The sequence below is a fragment of the Erpetoichthys calabaricus genome, chromosome 2 (assembly GCF_900747795.2).
Source record: "Erpetoichthys calabaricus chromosome 2, fErpCal1.3, whole genome shotgun sequence".
Taxonomy (NCBI): Eukaryota; Metazoa; Chordata; class Cladistia; order Polypteriformes; family Polypteridae; genus Erpetoichthys; species Erpetoichthys calabaricus.
The window spans coordinates 62674968-62692052 of record NC_041395.2 but is presented as its reverse complement, the minus strand read 5'-3'; the positions used below and the strand labels follow the sequence as shown (position 1 = coordinate 62692052).

At 38.3% G+C, this 17085-nt stretch overlaps 1 protein-coding gene and 1 long non-coding RNA gene across 2 annotated transcripts in view; one reads left to right on the top strand and one right to left on the bottom strand.

Annotated features, from left to right (window-relative positions):
* The window catches only part of LOC114645928 (protein kinase C-binding protein NELL1-like), a 1522815-nt gene that overhangs the window by 228284 nt on the left and 1277446 nt on the right, over window positions 1-17085 (top strand). The gene's annotated exons all lie outside the window — the stretch shown is intronic.
* Window positions 1-17085, bottom strand: part of LOC127526750 (uncharacterized) — a 485290-nt gene that overhangs the window by 183905 nt on the left and 284300 nt on the right. The window lies entirely within an intron of this gene.

Here is a 17085-nt window from a genome sequence, read left to right as displayed (position 1 = left end):
CACTGCAACAAGTACACATGTCGTAAATGTAGGAAGGGCGCTCCTTGGGTGAGCTATAGCGCGTCTTTATGTGAAAACAGCAGTGTCAGATATCTGGGGGGGATGGTAGGGAAGGATCCTGGGAGAATGAAAAGTGAATTAAAAAAACAAAAACAAAGCTAACCTTTACAAATATCATAAATTACACTGGTTGTTACAGACTGAAGTCAAATGTATCTTTTTATTCTAAAATAGTAAAATTAAGAGCAGTTCACTGCTCAAAAGGGAGTCGTGCAGGATCGAATTCGTGACCTTTTGTTTCCCAGTCAGCAACTAATACTGTTGCGCCACGGTGGCAGTCATAGAAAATGAGTGTCAATGTTGCACACTAAGGCGCCTTTTTTTTCTGCAGTTATATTTTTGAATAAAAGCGAACTTGTTATGTTATATTTGTACCTTTCGTGAAAGTGTTTATTTGATGTTTGGACTTCATGCTTCATACATTCTATAGTTTATGCCTACATTTTATAACATTTATTACTAAAATATGAAAAAGTTTCTGTTTTAACAGTGTGTTTACACAGATTGCTGTAAAAACGGAACACACATGAACTGCGTGTGTTCCAAATAACGATTTATTATTTCCACTCTAATACTCCACTTCACTACCAGATAATCAATCAAGGCATGAGTTGGGAGAAGTTCGTGCATGTTCTAAGTCGGTGGGGGGATGGAATAGCCAGCTACTTGCAGCTTGTGTTTATCAGCACATTTAGATGACAAAAGATGCTGGCAGAGAGCTGCAAACGGATTTAAGAAGCGATTTAAGGTGGGCCGGATCTACGAGTTTTTTCGTAGGCTCTGGTAATTCTAGTGTTAAGGAACCAGTAGACTTAAACCATAACAAATCTATTGGAATATCTCATTCTGAGAAAACAATTTGGGTCTGAAGACTCCGGTCTGATGAGTGCCATACATTTGCTTATCCACTTGTTCAGAACATGGTGAAGATTAGCCCATCAGACCAAGTGATTTTTTTTCACTACTCAAAGGATGACTTATTGTGTTGTTTGTGTCACTTCACCTTCAAAAGTGCACTAAGCAGATACATGTATCACCATAGATGGTTTGTTGTTGAAAGAAGTATTCAGTTACAAATGAATTATTCTTTCAAATTGTAACAGGATTACTTTACTCATTATTTCCCAGAAAAAGTAATCACATTACTAATTACTTTTACATTACTCTGTAAAGCAAATATGTCCCATTTGGAAGGAACAAGGATGACACCCACGTGTCCTTTTAGTATTTAAATAAAGAGAAAATAATTACTAAGTATGAACGTGAATTCAGCAGTTAAATAAGTACAGCTACATGATTCATGTTAGATTAGATAAACTTTATTAATCTCGTGGGGAAATTCAGATGAATGTAGCAGCAGAAACATAAAAAAGGGTACAGACTCACAGGACAGATAATACAGACAATAAATAAATAAAAATAAACTTAACAAGTACATTGGGTGGAAGCATTGAATTGCATAATAGCAGTGGGCAAAAAAGACCCCCAGAGGCACTTCTTAGCACTTGAGCCTGGGGCTAAAAGTGCTCCAGGAGACAACTGAACTATTTTTAAACATGAACCACCAAACAAAGACCTTAAGATCACAAAAAAATTGTAATAAAAAAGTAAATTATGCTAATTAAAAATAAATTGAGTTGAATCATTTAAACACTTGCAAACATGGAGTCAGTAAATAGTACAATTGTTGCTAGTGTAGTATTCAGCTGACAAGAGCGCTTACTGATCAGTGGGATGAGTATCCTGCAGCGTTTATTGTGTGACACAATCAGAATGCCTGTCTGTGTGTCTCTCCCGTCATGCTGCTGTTTACACTATTAAATTAGCATGTGCCAGTCAAAAATAAAGTGTTTACATTCTGTAATTAACTATCTTGAATTCACCAACGATTAAGGTAATGTTTCTGTTACCTTATTTGTACTCAGAGTTATCCCCTGTTTTCTTGGCAATGTTCAAGAGATGTGATGGAAACAAACGAAATGTATGTCAAAATATGCCGTGACATCTTACAACACAGAACACTTATAGTGTTTTTATTTGATTGGATATCAAAGACTGTTTTGCATCTCTGAATGTAATTCCTTATGAGCTCTTTGATCAAGAGTCTGCACGTCACATTGAACAGTAAAATTAACGCAGCTAAACTTCACAGATTCACACTGTGGTTCACTTCACACCATTTCCCTTCAACTAGAAGTAAGATCTCTCCTTAAATCATATTGTTTCAATGTGTTGTGAAAATCATTTTTTCCTAAACTTGTTGTTTATTTTTGAAAAGTCCTCAGTACAGACTTGAAGTAAAACAAACTATCATATAATGTTCTAAAATAAAACACATCTCCATGTACAGATCAGACAGCATTATAAAATGCAATGTGCCCTACGTCTGCATGAAAATTGTGTACACATTGCAGTGCAAATTAGGCGGGAGACGCAGATCTGGCAGCTACATTTGATTTTTTGAACTTTATCTGAGATGTAATCCTTGCCCTTCAGTACATTTACAGTATACTGTATATTATCTGCTTAGAAACATACCTGTAATGCAGGTAATAAAAGTCAGTAACAGTTATGTGAATATAAGAGTTTATACTATAATGAATTATACAGTACTACATTGTTACTTGGAAATGTACAGTAATTAGATTACCATAATGTGTTGTACCCTCAACTCTGTACATCAAAAGCAGACTTGATGCATGAAATCTTCTGTTCTTGCCTTAGACTGATAATTGCAGTGATATCTTTTGGTGTTTCTTCCCCTTTTTACACCATTCAGTGCAAAGACAACAGGATCAAGGAGTTTACACGTCTATCTATGGCCATTCCCAGCTAATGATGTCTTTCCCTGTGATTCCCATGCTGGTGTCTCTTTAGCTACCGTGCCTTGTGAAACCTCAGCATGTTAAACAGTCTTTATTACTGAGACATTTGTTAAATGTTTTCTTCTATCCAACCCTTTCTTAAAGTCACTAGCATGACTTCTCCTCTTTGCTTTCAATCTGCAATTTTTTTTTTTTTAAAGTGTCGATGATACTAATACAGTCCAGTACTTGCTACCCAGAGTTTTTGGATATAAAACTTTACATGGCCATTTTCGGTGAGGAATTCTGTGCCTTTTTTCACTTACACTATCCTCCAATATTCCATAGACATACAGGTTGATTCTTAATTCCTAATTTGGGCAGGACTGGTGTCCATTTGTTTTATTGTGTTATCAGGTTACCAATGACATGGTACTTAACACAAAAAATGTCTACTATCTTGTTATGTTTATTTCTTGATGGAGGATAAGAAGAAATGCCAAAACCCACTGTACAATGGTCCGTATTGTTCTTTATTTTATCAACCTTAAGGACCTTGACAAATATAAGTAATGCAAGGAAATATACAAGACCTATACAACCTGAGCCGGTTTAAGCATTCTTCATTAACTCTCACATAACATTTCCCAGATGGTCCATTTCCTTAGTTACAAATTAAATAAGCAGCAGCCTCTTATAGAAGCTTCTATCTATCTATCTATCTATCTATCTATCTATCTATCTATCTATCTATCTATCTATCTATCTATCTATCTATCTATCTATCTATCTATCTATCTATCTATCTATCTATCTATCTATCTATCTATCTATCTATCTATCTATCTGTCCTTCTTTGTCCGTGTTTTTCAGATAAATTTTGTGTAAAGTGAGATACTTTTGGACGTATGGATTTGTATCCTTTATTGGCTGTAGAATTTCTAATACGTCCGATTGTTTAACTCTTTCGATTCTATGTTGCATCGCTTCTCTGTGATCATAAATATAAACCTGATCGAATTGTGGTTTCTTTGGAATTAAACTTGTTGTAGCTCTGCCATATCACCTATGTCTATATATTCAATCTCTTTTCGCTGTTCCGTTATTTCACCGAGTGATAATTTTCATGGGTGGCATGGTGGCGCAGTGGGTAGCGCTGCTGCCTCGCAGTTGGGAGACCTGAGGACCCGGGTTCGCTTCCTGGGCCCTTCCTGCATTTGCATGTTCTCCTCGTGTCTGCGTGGGTTTCCTCCGGGCACTCCGGTTTCCTCCCACAGTCCAAAGACATGCTGGTTAGGTGGATTGGCGATTCTAAATTGGCCCTAGTGTGTGCTTGGTGTGTGGGCGTGTTTGTGTGTGTCCTGCGGTGGGTTGGCACCCTGCCCGGGATTGGTTCCTGCCTTGTGCCCTGGGATTGGCTCCAGCAGACCCCTGTGACCCTGTGTTCGGATTCAGCGGGTTGGAAAATGGATGGATAATTTTCATTCGTTAGCGCTAATACGATCTTTACTATCAGTTTTTTGAGATTTTTGAATTTTAGTACTTTCATAATCTCTAACCTGCTCTGCATGTGTATCCCACTAACGTTTTTTTAACCTCTTTACGACGTTCTACTTTGTCCTCTACCCTTTGTCTTTTCTTCTTCTACTGTTTGCCTTTTATTTCCGCCCCCGCTTGGATCTGTTAGATTTTCAATTCATCTCTTGCTACAAAGTCTTGTCTTGCAGGATGTGAAATTATCTCTCTGAAAATGTCTCGTCTCGTCTCTCTGAATATGTCTTGATATAATAGAGAGACTTGTGTTTATCTCACTTACTTTATTGGGCATGCCGTACCCATAGCTGTTTCTGTCAATTCCAAGGCTCTGGGTTATGTACAATTTTATAACTGAGGTGCTGCAGAACCATTCTGTTTGTATGGGTTGACCCCCCCAGTGGTCACAAACAGCCACTGATTGCTTATACCTTTAAGTAGCCCTAGTCTTGTCATTGATTCTTTTAATATTTTGGCCATTTTTCAAAATAGTTTTATTTTACTTTTTTAGCAAAGTAGATTTCAAATTATTTTAGCTTTATCGTAAAGTGGTTTACCAGTATTCCAACATGAAGCGATTAGAGCAGTGATTAAAGAATAAGTATGCTATTTTTCAAGTTATTTCTTCACATACATGCTATATATTCATTTGTGACTCAAGATTCTTTTCTGAAGTGAATTGCATTTTATTGCTTTCATTGCAGACTATGGGGCATGGAGCAGAAGCTTGGAAACTTACCAAATACATCCATTTTTCAACCCAAGACAGTTGTCAAGTATTGATCTATGTCTTGTGAGTATACCCACATTCTATAATAGTTTATACATGTCATTTTTTAACAAAAAACAGCAATAGTATGAGATTCGGCCATTTTAAAAAATCTAGCTGTGCATGATAGCTCAGCACTAAGTCGTCCTGCACTACAACCTTTCACCTCCCATGGGTGGTGGTTTTCTCCTGACTGACCAAATCACAGTAAACTTTTCGTGCCATGAGGTTAGTTTTGTTTTTATTTACTTACACATTTACTTGAGAATTCACAGAAGCAAATAGAAAATATATCCTTACTACGATTAAAATTGTATCAGGAATATGTAATAAACCGATATTTCCAGATCCCCTTTATTGTCACAAACATTCATTGGAAACATGGAAGGCGCATATCAATATATGACAGCTGTCTTGGCTTGAAAGATGGACATATATGGTAAGTTTTTAAGCTTTTTCTTCATGCCCCATATCCTCTATTGTAAAGCGCCAAAGCAGGTAAGATATATTTTTTTCATTTATAGAATGTGCTTAAGTTTAGAACACAATTTTAGTTGCAAATGCATATATACCATGTTCATGAAGAAATAACTTGGAATATTAAACTTATCCTTTAAAAATATAAGAAGAAGATTTAAGACAAAACAAGGTCAAAACTACAGGATAAGAACATTTTTGGGTTTTTAGACTACACTTAGTGTAAATGCCATGACTTGAGAAAATTCTTATACTGAAGGGAGGTGAGCCTTTCGGAGTGTATTGCAAATATGAATTATTTGGGAATAGTGCAGCAAAATTTCCCTCTTTTTATACCAGGCAATCCTTTCAGATGCATTATTTAAGAATTTTTTCAGTAAGTGTTATAATCAGTGTTGCAACGAAGGGAAGCGAAAGTTGTCCTTGCTCAGTAAGACTGACCTTGGCCTCCTGCTGGATTTTGGGAACATTTTTATCCTTCAAAAGACAGATGTCTGCACAGCCACTGAGGTCCTTTAATCAATTCACCAATCAATCTGGTAATCAAACAAATAGATTTTTTCAGCCATGCTTTTTTGTGCATTAATAGGACTTCCCAGTTTCATTTTGAATTGCTAGATATCTTGATCTAAAGAGGTGAATGCAGGTAAATTACTTTGCAACAACATGAGCCTATTGATTAACTGATTGTTTCATCGACTCGGTATATGTTATAACATGGTTCCATGTTTGCACCAAAAGCTGCTTATTTGCACTTATTTACCTTTTACTTTTAGTCACCCTGCAGAGTAAGTTATTGTATTTTCAATGATATTAATTTCTTTCCAGTTTTTCATAAAACACACTACTCGTGTACCCTGTCATCAGTGTGGCAGGATACAAGTTATCCACAGGGGCACCCAACAATTTTGATGGAAGGCGTCCTTCAGCGTACAAGTGTTTTTTTTTTTTTCTTTTTTTTTTAATTCTTCCCAAGCAGCAGCAACAGCAGCAGCAGTTTAAATGACCAAAGTCACAGCCACCCTTCATAAAGGAAATAAATCATTGACAGGCCAGTAGGGAGGATGGTGTGAAGAATATTAATGCTGTACCAAATGGTTGAATCAGACAAAGCTGTTGGTGGGTTATGCTGTGTAGAAGGTGAAGAGGTGAAAGATTCTCCACTTATCTTTGCATGCAGTGCACTTCACCTGCTTTTGACAGTTTGAACTTTTCTCTTTTAATCCTGTATTTTAATAAGTTTTTGAATTTTTGCATTCAATTATGATGACCTCCACCTTTCACATTACCTCCCATTTAAAAAGAAAAACGTAAGATATATGGTTTAGCACTGCAGTACTTAAAATGCATTTAGCCTGGAGCTTAGCACTTTGATTATATAGCATTTGAAAGCAGCCATACATCAGCTGCCTTCTATTACTGTAAGATGTACAGTTTTCTGACGCTGTCAAATATCACTCAAGAGCCAGCGGAGATTTTGCCTGCTAATGAGGATAGGTGGATAGACAGATAGATAGATATTGCTATGTATTGCTCTCTGTTTGCTTGAATTACATTTCATGCCTCTCACTCCTGGCTTCTCGGGTGTCCCTTCTAGCTAAGCTTATTCCCTTGGCAGTCGTACTTTGGGGCATTACAAATTGAAAGCATGAAATTCTAGAGCACACAGTTTAAATCCCAGAAGGTCTTACTGGAATACGATGGGATTGTTAAATTTTGTCTCCATACTTTTGGATAGATACAGATAACATCACTGAAAGCAGCTGACAAGCAGATTAATCATTTGTTACATTTCCTGGCAGCTTTTGCAGGGTTGTTGGTTTCTGAAGGTGGTAGTGTAGCCTGTGGCTTCATCTTCAATTTCTTGTGGTTAACTCCATTGGAATCCATAGTCTGGTCCTGTTGAAGTAAACGTCTGCTGTGGAATCTTTACATTTTTAACTGATTTAATGATTTATGTCAAGGTCACAGAGTTGCCTAGGGCATTGCTGGCCTCCATTTGTTCCAGAATTGCCTTTTGCCCAGAGCAGAGTTGTGAATGTCATTGGGCATGCCTGAGAACAAATGGACAAGGAAATCCTATAATACATGGCTGAAGTAGAATTTTGTATTCATTTGTAATTCATTGTAGATTCCATGGCATACTTACAGTGGTGCTAGTAAGTTTGTGAACTCTTTAGAATTTTCTCTATTGCTGCATACATATAACCTAGAACGTGATCAGATTCTTTACATATGTACTAAAACTAAATAAAGAGAAGTCAGTTAAAAAAATGACATTTATTGTAGAAAATGATCCCATCTTACATATTTAGGTTTGAAAAAGTATGTGAACTTTGAGGATTATCAGTTAATTTGAAGAGGAATTTGAGTCTGGTGTTTCAGTACCACAACAATTGGTTATGAGTGTTGGAGGCCCTGTCCAATTTAAAGTCTGACCTTCATCACCCAGGTTTGGTGAAGTATGTCCTGTCTCAATCAAAGTTGATTTCTGAGGACCTCAGAAACAAAATTGTTTGTGCTCAATAGGCTGGAAATGGTTACAAAACCATTTTTCCAAGAGTTTGGACTCCACTGTTAGGCAGATTATGTAAATGAGGATGAAACTGAACACCATTTTTACCATTCTCAAGAGTGGTCGACCAACAAAGATCACTCTAAGAGCAAAGCGTGTAATATTGAAAGGGGGTGAAAAAGAACTGTGTATTAACATTTAATATTATAGAGGCCTCGCTTACATTGTCTAATATCATTGTTCAAGTCCAGTCAGATCACTTGTATTGTCATATAACACAAATATACAAGAGGGTGAAAACTTGTATGCAGGGCTCACAGTAGTAAATCAATATTAACACAATAAAGTATACACTATATTTAAATATGAATCCACCAGTCACATACTGAGCAAAAATAAACACATAACATAATCAATCTCTTAGACATACTTAAATTCATATTGTATGTAATACATACTAATAACACAAAAAAGATGCAGTGCAATGAAATGCACAAATAACGGATCAGCAGCATGGAAGTTAAGCAAGGATGTGGTGTTTATAAGGGTTAGTACCTGTCACTGTGCAGAGTTCATCATTCTAACAGTGTAATAGAAGAAGCTGTACTGGATTCTACTGGCCAGGGACCTGATGCTACAGTTTCATCTGTCTGAATGTAATGGTGAGAACAGTTCATGACTTGGATGAATGGCTTTACTTACACAACACCTAACATACATGTCTTGTAGGTTGGGAACGTCACCAATGATTTGTTGGGCAGAACTTACCACCGTCTGCAAGCCTTTGCAGTTGATGGAAGTGCAGTTCTCATACCAGGCAGTGATGCACCCAGTTAGGATGCTTTCAATGGTGTAACAATAATATGATCTGGGCGTGCATGGGTTCATGCCAAACCTTTTCAGCCACCAGAGATAAAAAAGGTGTTGTTGAGTCTTCTTCACCACTTTATTGGTTTGAGCACTCCATGTGAGGTCTTCAGTGATATGTACATCAAGGACCTTAAAACTGCTCATTGAGTTGAATTTAGTTTTGTTAAGTTTGACTTGTTTGTATGGAATGTTACATGCTTTTAATAAATTCAATAAAAAAATAATAATAAAAAAAAAACATTGAGGGTGAGAGGGGAGTGTATGCCTCTTTGCTTTCTGATGTCCACCATTACTGTGGGCATGACAGGTTTGCAAAGAGAAAGCCATTACTCCCTAAGAAGAACATTGTTGCATGTCTAAAGACCAAGTGGATTAGCCAGCAGGGTACTGGAGACTGTTCTCTGGATGGATGTGTCCAAAATAGGACCGTTTGGTTTGAATGAGAAGCGTTATGTTTGGTGAAAGGAAAATTCTGCTTTCCACCATAAGAACCTTAACCCATATGTTAAACAGCTTCTGCAGATTTTGCCATCTGCACATGCATGCTGATTCAGATCAGGTGACTGGGAGGACTGCTGAAGAACACTGAAGTCATTGTTCATGAAACCAGTTTGAGATGACTTTTGCTTTGTGACATAGTGCATTATCATGGTGGAAGTAGCCAGTAAAAGATTGGTAAACTGTGGCCATGAAGGGATGTACATGGTCAGCAATAATACTTAAATGGGCTATGGCATTCAAGTGATGAACCAAAGTGTCCTAAGACAACATTCCTCACACCATTAAACCACCACCAGCATCCTGGACTGTTGACATAAAGCATGTTAGGTACATGTATTCATGCTTCTGGTACTGAATTCTGACCGTACCATTTGTGTATCTCAGCAAAAACTGAGTTCAAGCTACGTGTTTCCAGTCTTCAGCTGTCCAGTTTTAGTGAGTTACAATTGCAGCCTCAGCTTTCTGTTCTTGGCTGATAGGAGTGGAACCCGACATGGACTTCTGATGTTGTAGTCTGACCAACCTCCAGGTTCAATGTGTTGTGCTTTTTGAGATGCTTTTCTGCTTACCATAGTTATACAGTGCAGTTATCTGAGTTACTGTAGCCTTTCTGTCAACTGAAACCAGTCTGCCCTTTCTCCTATGACCCCTCTCATCAACAAGTTGTTTCCATCTACAGAACTACTTCTCACTGGATGTTTTTTGTTTTTCACACCATTCCAAATAAACTGTAGAGACTGTTATGCATGAAAGTCCTAGCAGATCAGTAGTTACAGAAATACTCAAACCAGCCAGTGCAGCACCAATAATCATGCCACAGTCAAAATCATGGAGATCACATTTTTCCCCAATCTGGTGTTTGATGTGAACATTAGCTGAAACTCCTGACCCGCATCTGCATGATTGTATGCATTGCATGGCTGTCAAATGGTTGGCCGATTAGGTAATTGCACAGATGTGCAGGTGTACAGGTGTTCCTAATAATTTGCTCAATGAGTGTATATAAATAAGTCATTAAATTGTAAAGAATGTATAATTTCATAAAAGTAATCTAATTATTATAAAATTTAATTTTACCATTTTATTTTAGTTAAATAATGTGGTTACCTTGCATTAAATTATTGCACTGCGGTGGGTTGGCACCCTGCCCGGGATTGGTTCCTGCCTTTTGCCCTGTGTTGGCTGGGATTGGCTCCAGCAGACCCCTGTGACCCTGTGTTCGGATTCAGTGGGTTGGATAATGGATGGATGGATGGATAAATTATTGCAAGTTTAATTTAAAAAAAAATTATTTATCCAGTTTTTATGAATAGCACATTTCTAACACATTCTCTGTTTTAATGACAGCATTATTTCTCCATAATGCTTGTTTTCATGATAGTTCAGTCACTGGATCCTAATTTGTCAATCTAAATCTAGTGGGGATATTAGACCTACAGAATCTGACTTTATGCAAGGAAAATGTGTGTTTTTATAGTAGATCTTAGATATAGTAGCGGCTTTTTGTTAATTGTTTTCAATTTTACATTTGCCAGAGTGATGGTTTTGCTGCTTTTCTCTATTGACCTAATTTTTAAATAATTCAGACACCTAATGTAAATAACACCATACAACTAAAAATACTCTGCATTCACTATGATACCAGCTTCTTTTGAGAAATGTTAGGATGAAATCTGGAAATTTTTACCCATTCTTATACTACAAGCATTTTTACATATTACAAACTTACTAACATATTAAGCACTTGAAATCCCAGACATCTTTTGTGATGGCCTGGTGTTTAAGAATTCTTTTGAAATGACGCTTGTGCTGAGGGTGAACATTTCCTGGTGGGCCTCATTTGTATAATTTAGTCTTTTTGAATATAAATGCTAATAATTATATTTGACATTTTAAGTATTTGATTAAAAAGAATGGTCATTGCTACCTGTAGCAATATGTTCAAATCTATCTTTCATGTCAGATGGGATTTTTTTAACCAAGAATTTATTATTAAGAGTCTTGAAATACACATTTTGCTATGCCTTTCCTAAACTTGATAGAAGCAGGAGATTAAAAAGATCAGTAGGACTTTTTGCAGGCCATAAGTGGACTCTGTGATTTTTTTGTGATGTTGGTTTTAGGCTTTGCAGAATGAATCAGTGGTTTTACTTCTTTCAGAAAAAAAGTCAACTGGTGTTTGGAAAACAGTTTAATACTGTATAGGATAGGGATGCTCTAATCTGTTTTTTTAGGGCAAATACTGATCATTGATGTCATGTTGATCGGCTAATTTCAATACAGATTTTCTTTTTCCCTGTATCTCTTTAAAAAAACCTACAGTAAGCTTCTGCATGACCTGACATGTAGAAACCTTATGTCCTATATTAAAGTGTTCACTTTGGTATATTTATTTTTAATCTATATATAATCTATGGTTTCTGTTCTGTTTTTTTAAACAAAATTAAATTCTGAAAGCTTACTATTCACTGACTATAAAAATACTAAAACAGATAAACTTTTACGGAAAATGCATTCTTTTTTAACCAATGAACTATGTAGAGAAAATATTTATCCATAATGCATAAGGCTTTAAAGAAAATAAAATGCTTCTCTTAACTACAAGCTGTCATTTTGCTTAATTTCTTCTGTAATGTACTTATTTGAAACAAACCTTAATTTTAAAATATTTAGCTTTCACCATTTCTCTGAAAAAAAATATATACAGTGTATACTATATATATATATATATATATAGTATATAGTATATATAGTATATATAGTTACAACCCTTGAAGGAACTACATAGTCCCTACCAAAGTTTCCCTCTCGTCAACCCATTGCTAAGGTCCCATCACATCACAACAAGAAAATCATGGGCTTGCTCATTGCTCTAGTTGCACTGTTTTCCTCCTATCTCTCAATACTGTGTCTCCACCTGAATGGCCCGCTCTTCTCAGCTACTTGTTCTTTCTGTTGCCCTTGGCTCCGCCCCCTCTTCTTTGCCACTTATTTTGTCCCTCTCTGACAGACTGCACTTCAGATGCTTCTTTTTCACTCCTGTTGTGGGGATGCCTGGGAAACCCAGTCAGCGTTACACTATATTCTCACACATTGATTAAAAAAAATTGATATTGGTAATTAAGTCAAGTCAAGTCAAGTTGTGGAGCATGCGCTGGTACAGTGTGTTGCCACACCCACCACACAACGAACCAACTCTGGATCCTGGTTTGCAACCCCCCAGGCAGACACGCGGTCCAGTCCCACCCTCCGGAAATGACCCTCTATCTGCCGCAGCCAGGTGTTACGTGGGCAACCCCTTGGTCTGGTCCAGCCACTCGGGTCCCCAACAATGAGGATCTTATGAGCTGGATCACCCTCGGGGAAACACGCCACATGGTCGTAGTGCCGTAACTGACACTCCCTCATAATGCAGGTAGTGTGCCTCATTCGGGACTCCATGAGCAACTGCTCATTCGACACAAAGTCAAACCAATGGTACCCAAGGATTTTCTGGAGAGACACAGTACCAAAGGATTCCAGTCTTCGTCTCAGGTCACTGGATAGCGTCCATGTCTCGCAACCATATAGCAAGACAGGAAGCACCAGGACTCTAAAGACTTGGACCTTTGTCCTTTTGCATAGATATCGGGAGTGCCACACACCCCTTCACAGCGACCTCATGACCCCCTATGCTCTCCCAATCCGTCTACTGACTTCATAGGAAGAGTCACCAGAGACATGCATGTCACTGCCAAGGTAAGTAAACCTTTCAACAAGGTCAACACTCTCTCCACAAACAGACACACTGCTGATGGCTGTGCCCAAGAGGTCATTAAAGGCCTGGATCTTGGTTTTTATCCAGGACAATCACCAGCCCAGGCACTCAGACTCATCACTCAATCTCTCCATTGACTCTGTGAAGATCACAGCATCGTCAGCAAAGTCAAGATCCGTGAACCTTTCTTCACCAACAGATGCCCCACAGTCGCTGGACCCCACGACCTTGCCCAACACCCAGTTCATACAAGCATTGAACAGAGTAGGAGCAAGAACACACCCCTGATGAACCCCAGAATCAACTGGGAAAAACGCAGAGGTCCTGCCTCCACACTGCACAGTACTCACAGTACCATTGTACAGGTCGGCCATGATATCCAGCAACCTCAAGGGGATCCCGTGAATCCTCAGGATGTCCCACAGGGCAGCTCGATCAACTGAATCGAACGCTTTGTGAAAATCGACAAAGGCTGCAAAGAAACTCTGCCGATATTCACGTTTGTGCTCCATGAGAACCCTCAGTGCCAGGATTCTCATGGTAGACTTCTTAGGCATAAAACCAGACTGTTCCGGTCATTGGTAGGTGAGCAAGTGATCACAGATCCTATTGAGGACGACCAGATAAGGTCCTTGTTAGGGTCGTCCTCAATAGGATCCGTGATCACTTGCTCACTTGATCAATTGGTAGTTAAATGCTGCTTAAATGTAAATATAGATACACTTACAGGTTTTAATAATTTTTAATCATCAATTGCACTACAGCTTTTTTGCTGTTAAATTTACATTTACTATATTGATGCAGTGTACTAACAAGACATTCTTAATTTGTGAGGAGTGATTATAAGTATGAATTACCATTTCAATTATGCAGTAATTGTTTCTTACCAAAACTTATACTGTATGACACACAAAAATGATCAATAAACACAGTAGAAACCTTTATAATAAGCCACAAATCTATCAGATGTTCATAAGATGTTTATCAAGAAGATACAAGGCTAACATGATTAACAAGTTGACAAGCCTATTGTTTACTAAACAACAGTTTCAGATGTAAGCTGCAGTACATAACACAGGCTCACTCGCTGTCTAAACTCTAACAAGCAGAGTTCATTTTAATCAAAGAACAAAACAAAAAGGACTGATAATTTAAGTAGGTTTTCTTGCCTTTTGCCTAACTGCACAGCATGCCTTCTCCAATTCTTTTTCTCAGTTTATTACTCTCTTCAAAGTGAAGGCTAATATTGGTAAAGCCTGCCTTACTACTGTTTGCTTGAGGTTTGAAGAGAAAAAAAAATCTGTGCACTAGCTTAGCTACTGTAATACCTCTCATAGCACAACAGCTAAATTACTTTAAAACTTATAAAAGCAGATGCTGAAAAAAGTTTTTTGTGATCTGTCAATTTACCCATCAAAGATCAAGTCTTTTCTTGTGAAAATCTGCTGATTTACATTGGCAACTGATTGACAGGAATATCATTACTCAGGATCATTCCACTTGCAGCATATGTCATTAAGAATATGTTTTTTGTCATCATGGGATGCAAGTTGTTTCATTTTTGGAATGTGATCAATCCTCAACTTTTGCTGGGGTTACATTCCTTGGAAATGATGTGAAAGTCGAAAACGGAAATGTTAATACATTAAATCTATGGGAAATAGAGGGTTAGGTTCCTTCAACCTCCAAAAGCTGTGGTCTTTCGCTAGAGATTGCTCAAAATACACTTTTTGCTATAGAATTACTTATAACAAACACATGTTTGATATGTGGGCGGCGCAGTGGGTAGTGCTGCTGCCTCGCAGTTGGGAGACCTGGGGACCTGGGTTCGCTTCCCGGGTCCTCCCTGCGTGGAGTTTGCATGTTCTCCCCGTCTCTGCGTGGGCTTTCTCCGGGAGCTGTGGTTTCCTCCCACAGTCCAAAGACATGCAGGTTAGGTGGATTGGCAATTCTAAATTGGCCCTAGTGTGTGCTTGGTGTGTGTCCTGCGGTGGGTTGGCACCCTGCCCAGGATTGGTTCCTGCCTTGTGTCCTGTGTTGGCTGGGATTGGCTCCAGCAGACCCCCGTGACCCTGTGTTCGGATTCAGCGGGTTGGAAAATGGATGGATGGATGTTTGATATGTACTTTTCATAACACAGTAACCATGAAATAAGGCATAAAGTGTGATACAACATTTTTCTCACTAGTCATTCCCTTTTGTGCTTTTGTGTATTTTTAATTTTTAAAACTTTAGTCACTGCTGTGAGAAGCCACCGAGACTGGCAAGGTGTCCACATCACCTCCAACATTCTCCAACACCTGCTTCGTCCGATGCTTGAGATCCTAAAGAACTTGCTATGTGAACATAGCAGTAGCAAGTTGATGTTTAACTGGTTCAAAGTTTCTAGCCAGCTGGTCAATTCAATAACGTCAAATTCGCAGCTGAGATTCTGGCATGAAATTTATCGAACACCTTCATTTTCTCACAGAACCATATCACAGATTTTGCATGCTTAGGCTTAGCAATCAAATGAACTGCACTACTCTTTTGGTGCATAATTGCAGCATAAAACTTGATATTTTAAGCAGAACAATGGAAATATGTAACTAATGCATGGGAAGCAAATGTGCGAGTTTGCTAGCTCAAAAGTGAAAAAGAGCTTAAAAAAATCACGTGAATACCTGAAGTCGCAAATATTGAGGATTGACTGTATTTACATTTGCTTTTGCATTGCTCATATTTTTATTATAAATCTGGCAATGCCATTTTGCATTCTGTTTTTTTAGATTATTTCCACCAATTTATGACAATCTTTGATGGGCTGTGGCCAAATGCATCACAGGTCACTTTGCCGGTTACTGTTTATATCGCCTTGAGGTCAAGTGATGAACTGTGTCATTATATCCCACCTATAAACAAGGTTGGCCCACAACTTCTAGAATCCAAGCTTTTGAAGCCACAATAAAAACCAAAGGGCATTGTTAGGAGACAGTTGGGAGTGATTAAAAGTTAGAATGAGGACTTTGGCATAATATTTCTGCCTTTCATTTCTCATTTTATATTTCTACCATTGATGGTCTCTTCATATCTGACTTCTGCCTGTACAGATTAGTTTGATTCTGAAATCAGCCTGCTGTCTTTGCTATTTTCATCCCTTGGTCGTTTTGTACATTTTCCTCTGTATACCATTCTGTGTGTAAGGTGTTTAACACCCCCATACATCAGACTGAAATTACATCAGAAGTTGTCAAATTATAAAAGTATCTCCTTTAGGGTCTTCTTTAGGCATGTCCACAGACTACGGGCTCTAACTAGACAATTCCTATGTAACCCTCATCCTTTTTTATGGTTTTTTTTTTTTCCAATTCATTGTCATGTGAGGGCGGCACGGTGGCGCAGTGGATAGCGCTGCTGCCTCGCAGTTGGGAGACCTGGGGACCTGGGTTCGCTTCCCGGGTCCTCCCTGCGTGGAGTTTGCATGTTCTCCCCGTGTCTGCGTGGGTATCCTCCCACAGTCCAAAGACATGCAGGTTAGGTGGATTGGTGATCCTAAATTGGCCCTAGTGTGTGCTTGGTGTGTTTGTGTGTGTCCTGTGGTGGGTTGGCACCCTGCCCGGGATTGGTTCCTGCCTTGTGCCCTGTGTTGGCTGGGATTGGCACCAGCAGACCCCTGTGACCCTGTGTTTGGATTCAGAAGGTTGGAAGATGGATGGATTTTCATGTGAAAGATTAAATTCTTAAATATTCTGGAAGATGACAGCAAGTCTTTGGCCAAAATACCTTGATATTTGAAGGCATTCATTTTTCCAAAAAGTTC